This window comes from Oncorhynchus clarkii, unplaced genomic scaffold (assembly GCF_045791955.1).
Source record: "Oncorhynchus clarkii lewisi isolate Uvic-CL-2024 unplaced genomic scaffold, UVic_Ocla_1.0 unplaced_contig_1723_pilon_pilon, whole genome shotgun sequence".
Lineage (NCBI taxonomy): Eukaryota > Metazoa > Chordata > Actinopteri > Salmoniformes > Salmonidae > Oncorhynchus > Oncorhynchus clarkii.
The window spans coordinates 190,424-202,952 of NW_027260956.1; the positions used below are offsets into that span (position 1 = coordinate 190,424).

Below are 12,529 nucleotides of genomic sequence, written 5' to 3' on the forward strand. Positions count from 1 at the left end.
ACAATCCATGGCTTAGGAGTCCAGTATCTTAGGCCACTGGGATACTGTGTAAACAGTATGACCTATACGAACTGTTGGAAGAGGTAAAAAAAAATGTATAATGGCACTGAGACATTATGCCCATGAAACGACACATTTTTTAAAAATGTTGTTCGCACTTAAAATAAACTGTTTAGCAGAGGATGGTTTCGATCCATCGACCTCTGGGTTATGGGCCCAGCACGCTTCCGCTGCGCCACTCTGCTCTCAGCCACTTCAGAAAAGACTAGAACTCACAATCCATGGCTTAGGAGTCCAGTATCTTAGGCCACTGGGATACTGTGTAAACAGTATGACCTATACGAACTGTTGGAAGAGGTAAAAAAAAATTATAATGGCACTGAGACATTATGCCCATGAAACGACACATTTTTTAAAAATGTTGTTCGCACTTAAAATAAACTGTTTAGCAGAGGATGGTTTCGATCCATCGACCTCTGGGTTATGGGCCCAGCACGCTTCCGCTGCGCCACTCTGCTCTCATCCCCTTCAGAAAAGACTAGAACTCACAATCCATTGCTTAGGAGTCCAGTGTCTTAGGCCACTGGGATACTGTGTAAACAGTATGACCTATACGAACTGTTGGAAGAGGTAAAAAAATATATATAATGGCACTGAGACATGCCCATGAAACGACACATTTAAAAAAAATGTTGTTCGCACTTAAAATAAACTGTTTAGCAGAGGATGGTTTCGATCCATCGACCTCTGGGTTATGGGCCCAGCACGCTTCCGCTGCGCCACTCTGCTCTCAGCCACATCAGAAAAGAATAGAACTCACAATCCATGGCTTAGGAGTCCAGTATCTTAGGCCACTGGGATACTGTGTAAACAGTATGACCTATACGAACTGTTGGAAGAGGTAAAAAAATATATATAATGGCACTGAGACATGCCCATGAAACGACACATTTTTAAAAAATGTTGTTCGCACTTAAAATAAACTGTTTAGCAGAGGATGTTTCGATCCATCGACCTCTGGGTTATGGGCCCTGCACGCTTCCGCTGCTTCACTCTGCTCTCATCCCCTTCAGAAAAGACTAGAAATCACAATCCATTGCTTAGGAGTCCAGTGTCTTAGGCCACTGGGATACTGTGTAAACAGTATGACCTATACGAGCTGTTGGAAGAGGTAACAAAAAAATTATAATGGAACTGAGACATGCCCATGAAACGACACATTTTTTAAAAATGTTGTTCGCACTTAAAATAAACTGTTTAGCAGAGGATGGTTTCGATGCATCGACCTCTGGGCCCAGCACGCTTCCGCTGCGCCACTCTGCTCTCAGCCACTTCAGAAAAGACTAGAACTCACAATCCATGGCTTAGGAGTCCAGTATCTTAGGCCACTGGGATACTGTGTAAACAGTATGACCTATACGAACTGTTGGAAGAGGTAAAAAAAAATTATAATGGCACTGAGACATTATGCCCATGAAACGACACATTTTTTAAAAATGTCGTTCGCACTTAAAATAAACTGTTTAGCAGAGGATGGTTTCGATCCATCGACCACTGGGTTATGGGCCCAGCACGCTTCCGCTGCGCCACTCTGCTCTCAGCCACATCAGAAAAGACTAGAACTCACAATCCATGGCTTAGGAGTCCAGTATCTTAGGCCACTGGGATACTGTGTAAACAGTATGACCTATACGAACTGTTGGAAGAGGTAAAAAAAAAATTATAATGGCACTGAGACATGCCCTTGAAACGACACATTTTTAAAAAATGTTGTTCGCACTTAAAATGAACTGTTTAGCAGAGGATGGTTTCGATCCATCAACCTCTGGGTTATGGGCCAAGCACGCTTCCGTTGCGCCACTCTGCTCTCAGCCACTTCAGAAAAGACTAGAACTCACAATCCATGGCTTAGGAGTCCAGTATCTTAGGCCACTGGGATACTGTGTAAACAGTATGACCTATACGAACTGTTGGAAGAGGTAAAAAAAAATGTATAATGGCACTGAGACATTATGCCCATGAAACGACACATTTTTTAAAAATGTTGTTTGCACTTAAAATAAACTGTTTAGCAGAGGATGGTTTCGATCCATCGACCTCTGGGTTATGGGCCCAGCACGATTCCTCTGCGCCACTCTGCTCTCAGCCACTTCAGAAAAGACTAGAACTCAAAATCTTTGGCTTAGGAGTCCAGTATCTTAGGCCACTGGGATACTGTGTAAACAGTATGACCTATACGAACTGTTGGAAGAGGTAAAAAAATATATATAATGGCACTGAGACATGCCCATGAAACGACACATTTTTAAAAAATGTTGTTCGCATTTGAAATAAACTGTTTAGCAGAGGATGTTTCGATCCATCGACCTCTGGGTTATGGGCCCAGCACGCTTCCGCTGCTTCACTCTGCTCTCATCCCCTTCAGAAAAGACTAGAACTCACAATCCATTGCTTAGGAGTCCAGTGTCTTAGGCCACTGGGATACTGTGTAAACAGTATGACCTATACGAACTGTTGGAAGAGGTAACAAAAAAATTATAATGGCACTGAGACATGCCCATGAAACGACACATTTTTTAAAAATGTTGTTCGCACTTAAAAAAAACTGTTTAGCAGAGATTGGTGTCGATTCATCGACCTCTGGGTTATCGGCACAGCACGCTTCCGCTGCGCCACTCTGCTCTCAGCCAATTCAGAAAAGACTAGAACTCAAAATCTTTGGCTGAGGAGTCCAGTATCTTAGGCCACTGGGATACTGTGTAAACAGTATGACCTATACGAGCTGTTGGAAGAGGTAACAAAAAAATTATAATGGCACTGAGACATGCCCATGAAACGACACATTTTTTAAAAATGTTGTTCGCACTTAAAATAAACTGTTTAGCAGAGGATGGTTTCGATCCATCGACCTCTGGGTTATGGGCCCAGCACGCTTCCGCTGCGCCACTCTGCTCTCAGCCACTTCAGAAAAGACTAGAACTCACAATCCATGGCTTAGGAGTCCAGTATCTTAGGCCACTGGGATACTGTGTAAACAGTATGACCTATACGAACTGTTGGAAGAGGTAAAAAAAAATTATAATGGCACTGAGACATTATGCCCATGAAACGACACATTTTTAAAAAATGTCGTTCGCACTTAAAATAAACTGTTTAGCAGAGGATGGTTTCGATCCATCGACCACTGGGTTATGGGCCCAGCACGCTTCCGCTGCGCCACTCTGCTCTCAGCCACATCAGAAAAGACTAGAACTCACAATCCATGGCTTAGGAGTCCAGTATCTTAGGCCACTGGGATACTGTGTAAACAGTATGACCTATACGAACTGTTGGAAGAGGTAAAAAAAAAATTATAATGGCACTGAGACATGCCCTTGAAACGACACATTTTTTAAAAATGTTGTTCGCACTTAAAATGAACTGTTTAGCAGAGGATAGTTTCGATCCATCAAACTCTGGGTTATGGGCCAAGCACGCTTCCGCTGCGCCACTCTGCTCTCAGCCACTTCAGAAAAGACTAGAACTCACAATCCATGGCTTAGGAGTCCAGTATCTTAGGCCACTGGGATACTGTGTAAACAGTATGACCTATACGAACTGTTGGAAGAGGTAAAAAAAAATGTATAATGGCACTGAGACATTATGCCCATGAAACGACACATTTTTTAAAAATGTTGTTCGCACTTAAAATAAACTGATTAGCAGAGGATGGTTTCGATCCATCGACCTCTGGGTTATGGGCCCAGCACGATTCCACTGCGCCACTCTGCTCTCAGCCACTTCAGAAAAGACTAGAACTCAAAATCTTTGGCTTAGGAGTCCAGTATCTTAGGCCACTGGGATACTGTGTAAACAGTATGACCTATACGAACTGTTGGAAGAGGTAAAAAAATATATATAATGGCACTGAGACATGCCCATGAAATGACACATTTTTAAAAAATGTTGTTCGCACTTAAAATAAACTGTTTAGCAGAGGATGTTTCGATCCATCGACCTCTGGGTTATGGGCCCAGCACGCTTCCGCTGCTTCACTCTGCTCTCATCCCCTTCAGAAAAGACTAGAACTCACAATCCATTGCTTAGGAGTCCAGTGTCTTAGGCCACTGGGATACTGTGTAAACAGTATGACCTATACGAACTGTTGGAAGAGGTAACAAAAAAATTATAATGGCACTGAGACATGCCCATGAAACGACACATTTTTTAAAAATGTTGTTCGCACTTAAAATAAACTGTTTAGCAGAGGATGGTGTCGATTCATCGACCTCTGGGTTATCGGCACAGCACGCTTCCGCTGCGCCACTCTGCTCTCAGCCACTTCAGAAAAGACTAGAACTCAAAATCTTTGGCTGAGGAGTCCAGTATCTTAGGCCACTGGGATACTGTGTAAACAGTATGACCTATACGAACTGTTGGAAGAGGTAAAAAAAAATTATAATGGTACTGAGACATTATGCCCATGAAACGACACATTTTTTAAAAATGTTGTTCGCACTTAAAATAAACTGTTTAGCAGAGGATGGTTTCGATCCATCGACCTCTGGGTTATGGGCCCAGCACGATTCCGCTGCGCCACTCTGCTCTCAGCCACTTCAGAAAAGACTAGAACTCAAAATCTTTGGCTTAGGAGTCCAGTATCTTAGGCCACTGGGATACTGTGTAAACAGTATGACCTATACGAACTGTTGGAAGAGGTAAAAAAATATATATAATGGCACTGAGACATGCCCATGAAACGACACATTTTTAAAAAATGTTGTTTGCACTTAAAAAGAACTGTTTAGCAGAGGATGGTTTCGATCCATCGACCTCTGGGTTATGGGCCCAGCACGCTTCCGCTGCGCCACTCTGCTCTCATCCACTTCAGAAAAGACTAGAACTCACAATCCATGGCTTAGGAGTCCAGTATCTTAGGCCACTGGGATACTGTGTAAACAGTATGACCTATACGAACTGTTGGAAGAGGTAAAAAAAAAATTATAATGGCACTGAGACATGCCCATGAAGCGACAAATTTAAAAAAAATGTTGTTCGCACTTAAAATAAACTGTTTTGCAGAGGATGGTTTCGATCCATCGACCTCTGGGTTATGGGCCCAGCACGCTTCCGCTGCGCCACTCTGCTCTCAGCCACTTCAGAAAAGACTAGAACTCACAATCCATGGCTTAGGAGTCCAGTATCTTAGGCCACTGGGATACTGTGTAAACAGTATGACCTATACGAACTGTTGGAAGAGGTAAAAAAATATATATAATGGCACTGAGACATGCCCATGAAACGACACATTTTTAAAAAATGTTGTTCGCACTTAAAATAAACTGTTTAGCAGAGGATGGTTTCGATCCATCGACCTCTGGGTTATGGGCCCAGCACGATTCCGCTGCGCCACTCTGCTCTCAGCCACTTCAGAAAAGACTAGAACTCAAAATCTTTGGCTTAGGAGTCCAGTATCTTAGGCCACTGGGATACTGTGTAAACAGTATGACCTATACGAACTGTTGGAAGAGGTAAAAAAAAATATATAATGGCACTGAGACATGCCCATGAAACGACACATTTTTAAAAAATGTTGTTCGCACTTAAAATAAACTGTTTAGCAGAGGATGTTTCGATCCATCGACCTCTGGGTTATGGGCCCAGCACGCTTCCGCTGCTTCACTCTGCTCTCATCCCCTTCAGAAAAGACTAGAACTCACAATCCATTGCTTAGGAGTCCAGTGTCTTAGGCCACTGGGATACTGTGTAAACAGTATGACCTATACGAACTGTTGGAAGAGGTAAAAAAATATATATAATGGCACTGAGACATGCCCATGAAACGACACATTTTTAAAAAATGTTGTTCGCACTTAAAATAAACTGTTTAGCAGAGGATGGTTTCGATCCATCGACCTCTGGGTTATGGGCCCAGCACGATTCCGCTGCGCCACTCTGCTCTCAGCCACTTCAGAAAAGACTAGAACTCAAAATCTTTGGCTTAGGAGTCCAGTATCTTAGGCCACTGGGATACTGTGTAAACAGTATGACCTATACGAACTGTTGGAAGAGGTAAAAAAATATATATAATGGCACTGAGACATGCCCATGAAACGACACATTTTTAAAAAATGTTGTTCGCACTTAAAATAAACTGTTTAGCAGAGGATGTTTCGATCCATCGACCTCTGGGTTATGGGCCCAGCACGCTTCCGCTGCTTCACTCTGCTCTCATCCCCTTCAGAAAAGACTAGAACTCACAATCCATTGCTTAGGAGTCCAGTGTCTTAGGCCACTGGGATACTGTGTAAACAGTATGACCTATACGAACTGTTGGAAGAGGTAAAAAAAATATATATAATGGCACTGAGACATGCCCATGAAACGACACATTTTTTAAAAATGTTGTTTGCACTTAAAAAGAACTGTTTAGCAGAGGATGGTTTCGATCCATCGACCTCTGGTTTATGGGCCCAGCACGCTTCCGCTGCGCCACTCTGCTCTCATCCACTTCAGAAAAGACTAGAACTCACAATCCATGGCTTTGGAGTCCAGTATCTTAGGCCACTGGGATACTGTGTAAACAGTATGACCTATACGAACTGTTGGAAGAGGTAAAAAAAAAATTATAATGGCACTGAGACATGCCCATGAAGCGACACATTTAAAAAAAATGTTGTTCGCACTTAAAATGAACTGTTTAGCAGAGGATGGTTTCGATCCATCGACCTCTGGGTTATGGGCCCAGCACGCTTCCGCTGCGCCACTCTGCTCTCAGCCACTTCAGAAAAGACTAGAACTCAAAATCCATGGCTTAGGAGTCCAGTATCTTAGGCCACTGGGATACTGTGTAAACAGTATGACCTATACGAACTGTTGGAAGAGGTAAAAAAATATATATAATGGCACTGAGACATTATGCCCATGAAACGACACATTTTTTAAAAATGTTGTTCGCACTTAAAATAAACTGTTTAGCAGAGGATGGTTTCGATCCATCGACCTCTGGGTTATGGGCCCAGCATGCTTCCGCTGCGCCACTCTGCTCTCAGCCACTTCAGAAAAGACTAGAACTCAAAATCTTTGGCTTAGGAGTCCAGTATCTTAGGCCACTGGGATACTGTGTAAACAGTATGACCTATACGAACTGTTGGAAGAGGTAAAAAAATATATATAATGGCACTGAGACATGCCCATGAAACGACACATTTTTAAAAAATGTTGTTCGCACTTAAAATAAACTGTTTAGCAGAGGATGTTTCGATCCATCGCCCTCTGGGTTATCGGCACAGCACGCTTCCGCTGCGCCACTCTGCTCTCAGCCACTTCAGAAAAGACTAGAACTCAAAATCTTTGGCTGAGGAGTCCAGTATCTTAGGCCACTGGGATACTGTGTAAACAGTATGACCTATACGAACTGTTGGAAGAGGTAAAAAAAAATTATAATGGCACTGAGACATTATGCCCATGAAACGACACATTTTTTTTAAATGTTGTTCGCACTTAAAATGAACTGTTTAGCAGAGGATGGTTTCGATCCATCGACCTCTGGGTTATGGGCCCAGCACGCTTCCGCTGCGCCACTCTGCTTCCATCCACCCCAGATGGGACTTTAACCCACAATCCCTGGCTTAGGAGGCCAATGCCTTATCCATTAGGCCACTGGGGCACTGTCTACCTTTTGCAAATGGTACGAACTGATACAAGCAGTAAAAACAATGTGTACTGGATAGCACTGAGACACGCAAATGAAATTTAGCTTTCTAATTCCTGTTTGCGTTTCATTTTTGAAAATAATCTGTTCAGCAGAGGATGGTTTCGATCCATCGACCTCTGTGTTATGGGCCCAGCACGCTTCCGCTGTGCCACTCTGCTCTCAGCCACTTCAGAAAAGACTAGAACTCAAAATCTTTGGCTTAGGAGTCCAGTATCTTAGGCCACTGGGATACTGTGTAAACAGTATGACCTATACGAACTGTTGGAAGAAGTAAAAAAAAATTATAATGGCACTGAGACATTATGCCCATGAAACGACACATTTTTTTTAAATGTTGTTCGCACTTAAAATAAACTGTTTAGCAGAGGATGGTTTCGATCCATCGACCTCTGGGTTATCGGCACAGCACGCTTCCGCTGCGCCACTCTGCTCTCAGCCACTTCAGAAAAGACTAGAACTCAAAATCTTTGGCTGAGGAGTCCAGTATCTTAGGCCACTGGGATACTGTGTAAACAGTATGACCTATACGAACTGTTGGAAGAGGTAAAAAAAAATTATAATGGCACTGAGACATTATGCCCATGAAACGACACATTTTTTAAAAATGTTGTTCGCACTTAAAATGAACTGTTTAGCAGAGGATGGTTTCGATCCATCGACCTCTGGGTTATGGGCCCAGCACGCTTCCGCTGCGCCACTCTGCTACCATCCACCCCAGATGGGACTTTAACCCACAATCCCTGGCTTAGGAGGCCAATGCCTTATCCATTAGGCCACTGGGGCACTGTCTACCTTTTGCAAATGGTACGAACTGATACAAGCAGTAAAAACAATGTGTACTGGATAGCACTGAGACACGCAAATGAAATTTAGCTTTCTAATTCCTGTTTGCGTTTCATTTTTGAAAATAATCTGTTTAGCAGAGGATGGTTTCGATCCATCGACCTCTGTGTTATGGGCCCAGCACGCTTCCGCTGTGCCACTCTGCTCTCAGCCACTTCAGAAAAGACTAGAACTCAAAATCTTTGGCTTAGGAGTCCAGTATCTTAGGCCACTGGGATACTGTGTAAACAGTATGACCTATACGAACTGTTGGAAGAAGTAAAAAAAAATTATAATGGCACTGAGACATTATGCCCATGAAACGACACATTTTTTAAAAATGTTGTTCGCACTTAAAATAAACTGTTTAGCAGAGGATGGTTTCGATCCATCGACCTCTGGGTTATGGGCCCAGCACGCTTCCGCTGCTCTACTCTGCTTCCATCCACCCCAGATGGGACTTGAACCCACAATCCCTGGCTTAGGAGGCCAAAGCATTATCCATTAGGCCACTGGGGCACTGTCTACCTTTTGCAAATAGTACGAACTGATACAAGCAGTAAAAACAATGTGTACTGGATAGCACTGAGACACGCAAATTAAATTTAGCTTTCTAATTTCTGTTTGCGTTTCATTTTTGAAAATAATCTGTTTAGCAGAGGATGGTTTCGATCCATCGACCTCTGTGTTATGGGCCCAGCACGCTTCCGCTGTGCCACTCTGCTCTCAGCCACTTCAGAAAAGACTAGAACTCAAAATCTTTGGCTGAGGAGTCCAGTATCTTAGGCCACTGGGATACTGTGTAAACAGTATGACCTATACGAACTGTTGGAAGAGGTAAAAAAAAATTATAATGGCACTGAGACATTATGCCCATGAAACGACACATTTTTTTAAAATGTTGTTCGCACTTAAAATGAACTGTTTAGCAGAGGATGGTTTCGATCCATCGACCTCTGGGTTATGGGCCCAGCACGCTTCCGCTGCGCCACTCTGCTTCCATCCACCCCAGATGGGACTTTAACCCACAATCCCTGGCTTAGGAGGCCAATGCCTTATCCATTAGGCCACTGGGGCACTGTCTACCTTTTGCAAATGGTACGAACTGATACAAGCAGTAAAAACAATGTGTACTGGATAGCACTGAGACACGCAAATGAAATTTAGCTTTCTAATTCCTGTTTGCGTTTCATTTTTGAAAATAATCTGTTCAGCAGAGGATGGTTTCGATCCATCGACCTCTGTGTTATGGGCCCAGCACGCTTCCGCTGTGCCACTCTGCTCTCAGCCACTTCAGAAAAGACTAGAACTCAAAATCTTTGGCTTAGGAGTCCAGTATCTTAGGCCACTGGGATACTGTGTAAACAGTATGACCTATACGAACTGTTGGAAGAAGTAAAAAAAAATTATAATGGCACTGAGACATTATGCCCATGAAACGACACATTTTTTTTAAATGTTGTTCGCACTTAAAATAAACTGTTTAGCAGAGGATGGTTTCGATCCATCGACCTCTGGGTTATCGGCACAGCACGCTTCCGCTGCGCCACTCTGCTCTCAGCCACTTCAGAAAAGACTAGAACTCAAAATCTTTGGCTGAGGAGTCCAGTATCTTAGGCCACTGGGATACTGTGTAAACAGTATGACCTATACGAACTGTTGGAAGAGGTAAAAAAAAATTATAATGGCACTGAGACATTATGCCCATGAAACGACACATTTTTTAAAAATGTTGTTCGCACTTAAAATGAACTGTTTAGCAGAGGATGGTTTCGATCCATCGACCTCTGGGTTATGGGCCCAGCACGCTTCCGCTGCGCCACTCTGCTACCATCCACCCCAGATGGGACTTTAACCCACAATCCCTGGCTTAGGAGGCCAATGCCTTATCCATTAGGCCACTGGGGCACTGTCTACCTTTTGCAAATGGTACGAACTGATACAAGCAGTAAAAACAATGTGTACTGGATAGCACTGAGACACGCAAATGAAATTTAGCTTTCTAATTCCTGTTTGCGTTTCATTTTTGAAAATAATCTGTTTAGCAGAGGATGGTTTCGATCCATCGACCTCTGTGTTATGGGCCCAGCACGCTTCCGCTGTGCCACTCTGCTCTCATCCCCTTCAGAAAAGACTAGAACTCACAATCCATTGCTTAGGAGTCCAGTGTCTTAGGCCACTGGGATACTGTGTAAACAGTATGACCTATACGAACTGTTGGAAGAGGTAAAAAAATATATATAATGGCACTGAGACATGCCCATGAAACGACACATTTTTAAAAAATGTTGTTCGCACTTAAAATAAACTGTTTAGCAGAGGATGGTTTCGATCCATCGACCTCTGGGTTATGGGCCCAGCACGATTCCGCTGCGCCACTCTGCTCTCAGCCACTTCAGAAAAGACTAGAACTCAAAATCTTTGGCTTAGGAGTCCAGTATCTTAGGCCACTGGGATACTGTGTAAACAGTATGACCTATACGAACTGTTGGAAGAGGTAAAAAAATATATATAATGGCACTGAGACATGCCCATGAAACGACACATTTTTAAAAAATGTTGTTCGCACTTAAAATAAACTGTTTAGCAGAGGATGTTTCGATCCATCGACCTCTGGGTTATGGGCCCAGCACGCTTCCGCTGCTTCACTCTGCTCTCATCCCCTTCAGAAAAGACTAGAACTCACAATCCATTGCTTAGGAGTCCAGTGTCTTAGGCCACTGGGATACTGTGTAAACAGTATGACCTATACGAACTGTTGGAAGAGGTAAAAAAAATATATATAATGGCACTGAGACATGCCCATGAAACGACACATTTTTTAAAAATGTTGTTTGCACTTAAAAAGAACTGTTTAGCAGAGGATGGTTTCGATCCATCGACCTCTGGTTTATGGGCCCAGCACGCTTCCGCTGCGCCACTCTGCTCTCATCCACTTCAGAAAAGACTAGAACTCACAATCCATGGCTTTGGAGTCCAGTATCTTAGGCCACTGGGATACTGTGTAAACAGTATGACCTATACGAACTGTTGGAAGAGGTAAAAAAAAAATTATAATGGCACTGAGACATGCCCATGAAGCGACACATTTAAAAAAAATGTTGTTCGCACTTAAAATGAACTGTTTAGCAGAGGATGGTTTCGATCCATCGACCTCTGGGTTATGGGCCCAGCACGCTTCCGCTGCGCCACTCTGCTCTCAGCCACTTCAGAAAAGACTAGAACTCAAAATCCATGGCTTAGGAGTCCAGTATCTTAGGCCACTGGGATACTGTGTAAACAGTATGACCTATACGAACTGTTGGAAGAGGTAAAAAAATATATATAATGGCACTGAGACATTATGCCCATGAAACGACACATTTTTTAAAAATGTTGTTCGCACTTAAAATAAACTGTTTAGCAGAGGATGGTTTCGATCCATCGACCTCTGGGTTATGGGCCCAGCATGCTTCCGCTGCGCCACTCTGCTCTCAGCCACTTCAGAAAAGACTAGAACTCAAAATCTTTGGCTTAGGAGTCCAGTATCTTAGGCCACTGGGATACTGTGTAAACAGTATGACCTATACGAACTGTTGGAAGAGGTAAAAAAATATATATAATGGCACTGAGACATGCCCATGAAACGACACATTTTTAAAAAATGTTGTTCGCACTTAAAATAAACTGTTTAGCAGAGGATGTTTCGATCCATCGCCCTCTGGGTTATCGGCACAGCACGCTTCCGCTGCGCCACTCTGCTCTCAGCCACTTCAGAAAAGACTAGAACTCAAAATCTTTGGCTGAGGAGTCCAGTATCTTAGGCCACTGGGATACTGTGTAAACAGTATGACCTATACGAACTGTTGGAAGAGGTAAAAAAAAATTATAATGGCACTGAGACATTATGCCCATGAAACGACACATTTTTTTTAAATGTTGTTCGCACTTAAAATGAACTGTTTAGCAGAGGATGGTTTCGATCCATCGACCTCTGGGTTATGGGCCCAGCACGCTTCCGCTGCGCCACTC

General features: G+C 43.1%; 5 non-coding genes across 5 annotated transcripts; all 5 read right to left on the bottom strand.

Moving 5' to 3' along the window:
- Positions 1-7,575: 7,575 nt before the first annotated feature.
- On the bottom strand, positions 7,576-7,648 carry trnar-ccu (transfer RNA arginine (anticodon CCU)). The gene has a single exon. It is a non-coding gene; the product is annotated as a tRNA-Arg (tRNA).
- Positions 7,649-8,406: 758 nt separating this feature from the next.
- trnar-ccu (transfer RNA arginine (anticodon CCU)) lies at positions 8,407-8,479 on the bottom strand. The gene has a single exon. It is a non-coding gene; the product is annotated as a tRNA-Arg (tRNA).
- A 485-nt stretch (positions 8,480-8,964) lies between these two features.
- trnar-ccu (transfer RNA arginine (anticodon CCU)) lies at positions 8,965-9,037 on the bottom strand. Its single transcript has one exon. It is a non-coding gene; the product is annotated as a tRNA-Arg (tRNA).
- Positions 9,038-9,522: 485 nt separating this feature from the next.
- On the bottom strand, positions 9,523-9,595 carry trnar-ccu (transfer RNA arginine (anticodon CCU)). Its single transcript has one exon. It is a non-coding gene; the product is annotated as a tRNA-Arg (tRNA).
- A 758-nt stretch (positions 9,596-10,353) lies between these two features.
- On the bottom strand, positions 10,354-10,426 carry trnar-ccu (transfer RNA arginine (anticodon CCU)). Its single transcript has one exon. It is a non-coding gene; the product is annotated as a tRNA-Arg (tRNA).
- Positions 10,427-12,529: the final 2,103 nt, after the last annotated feature.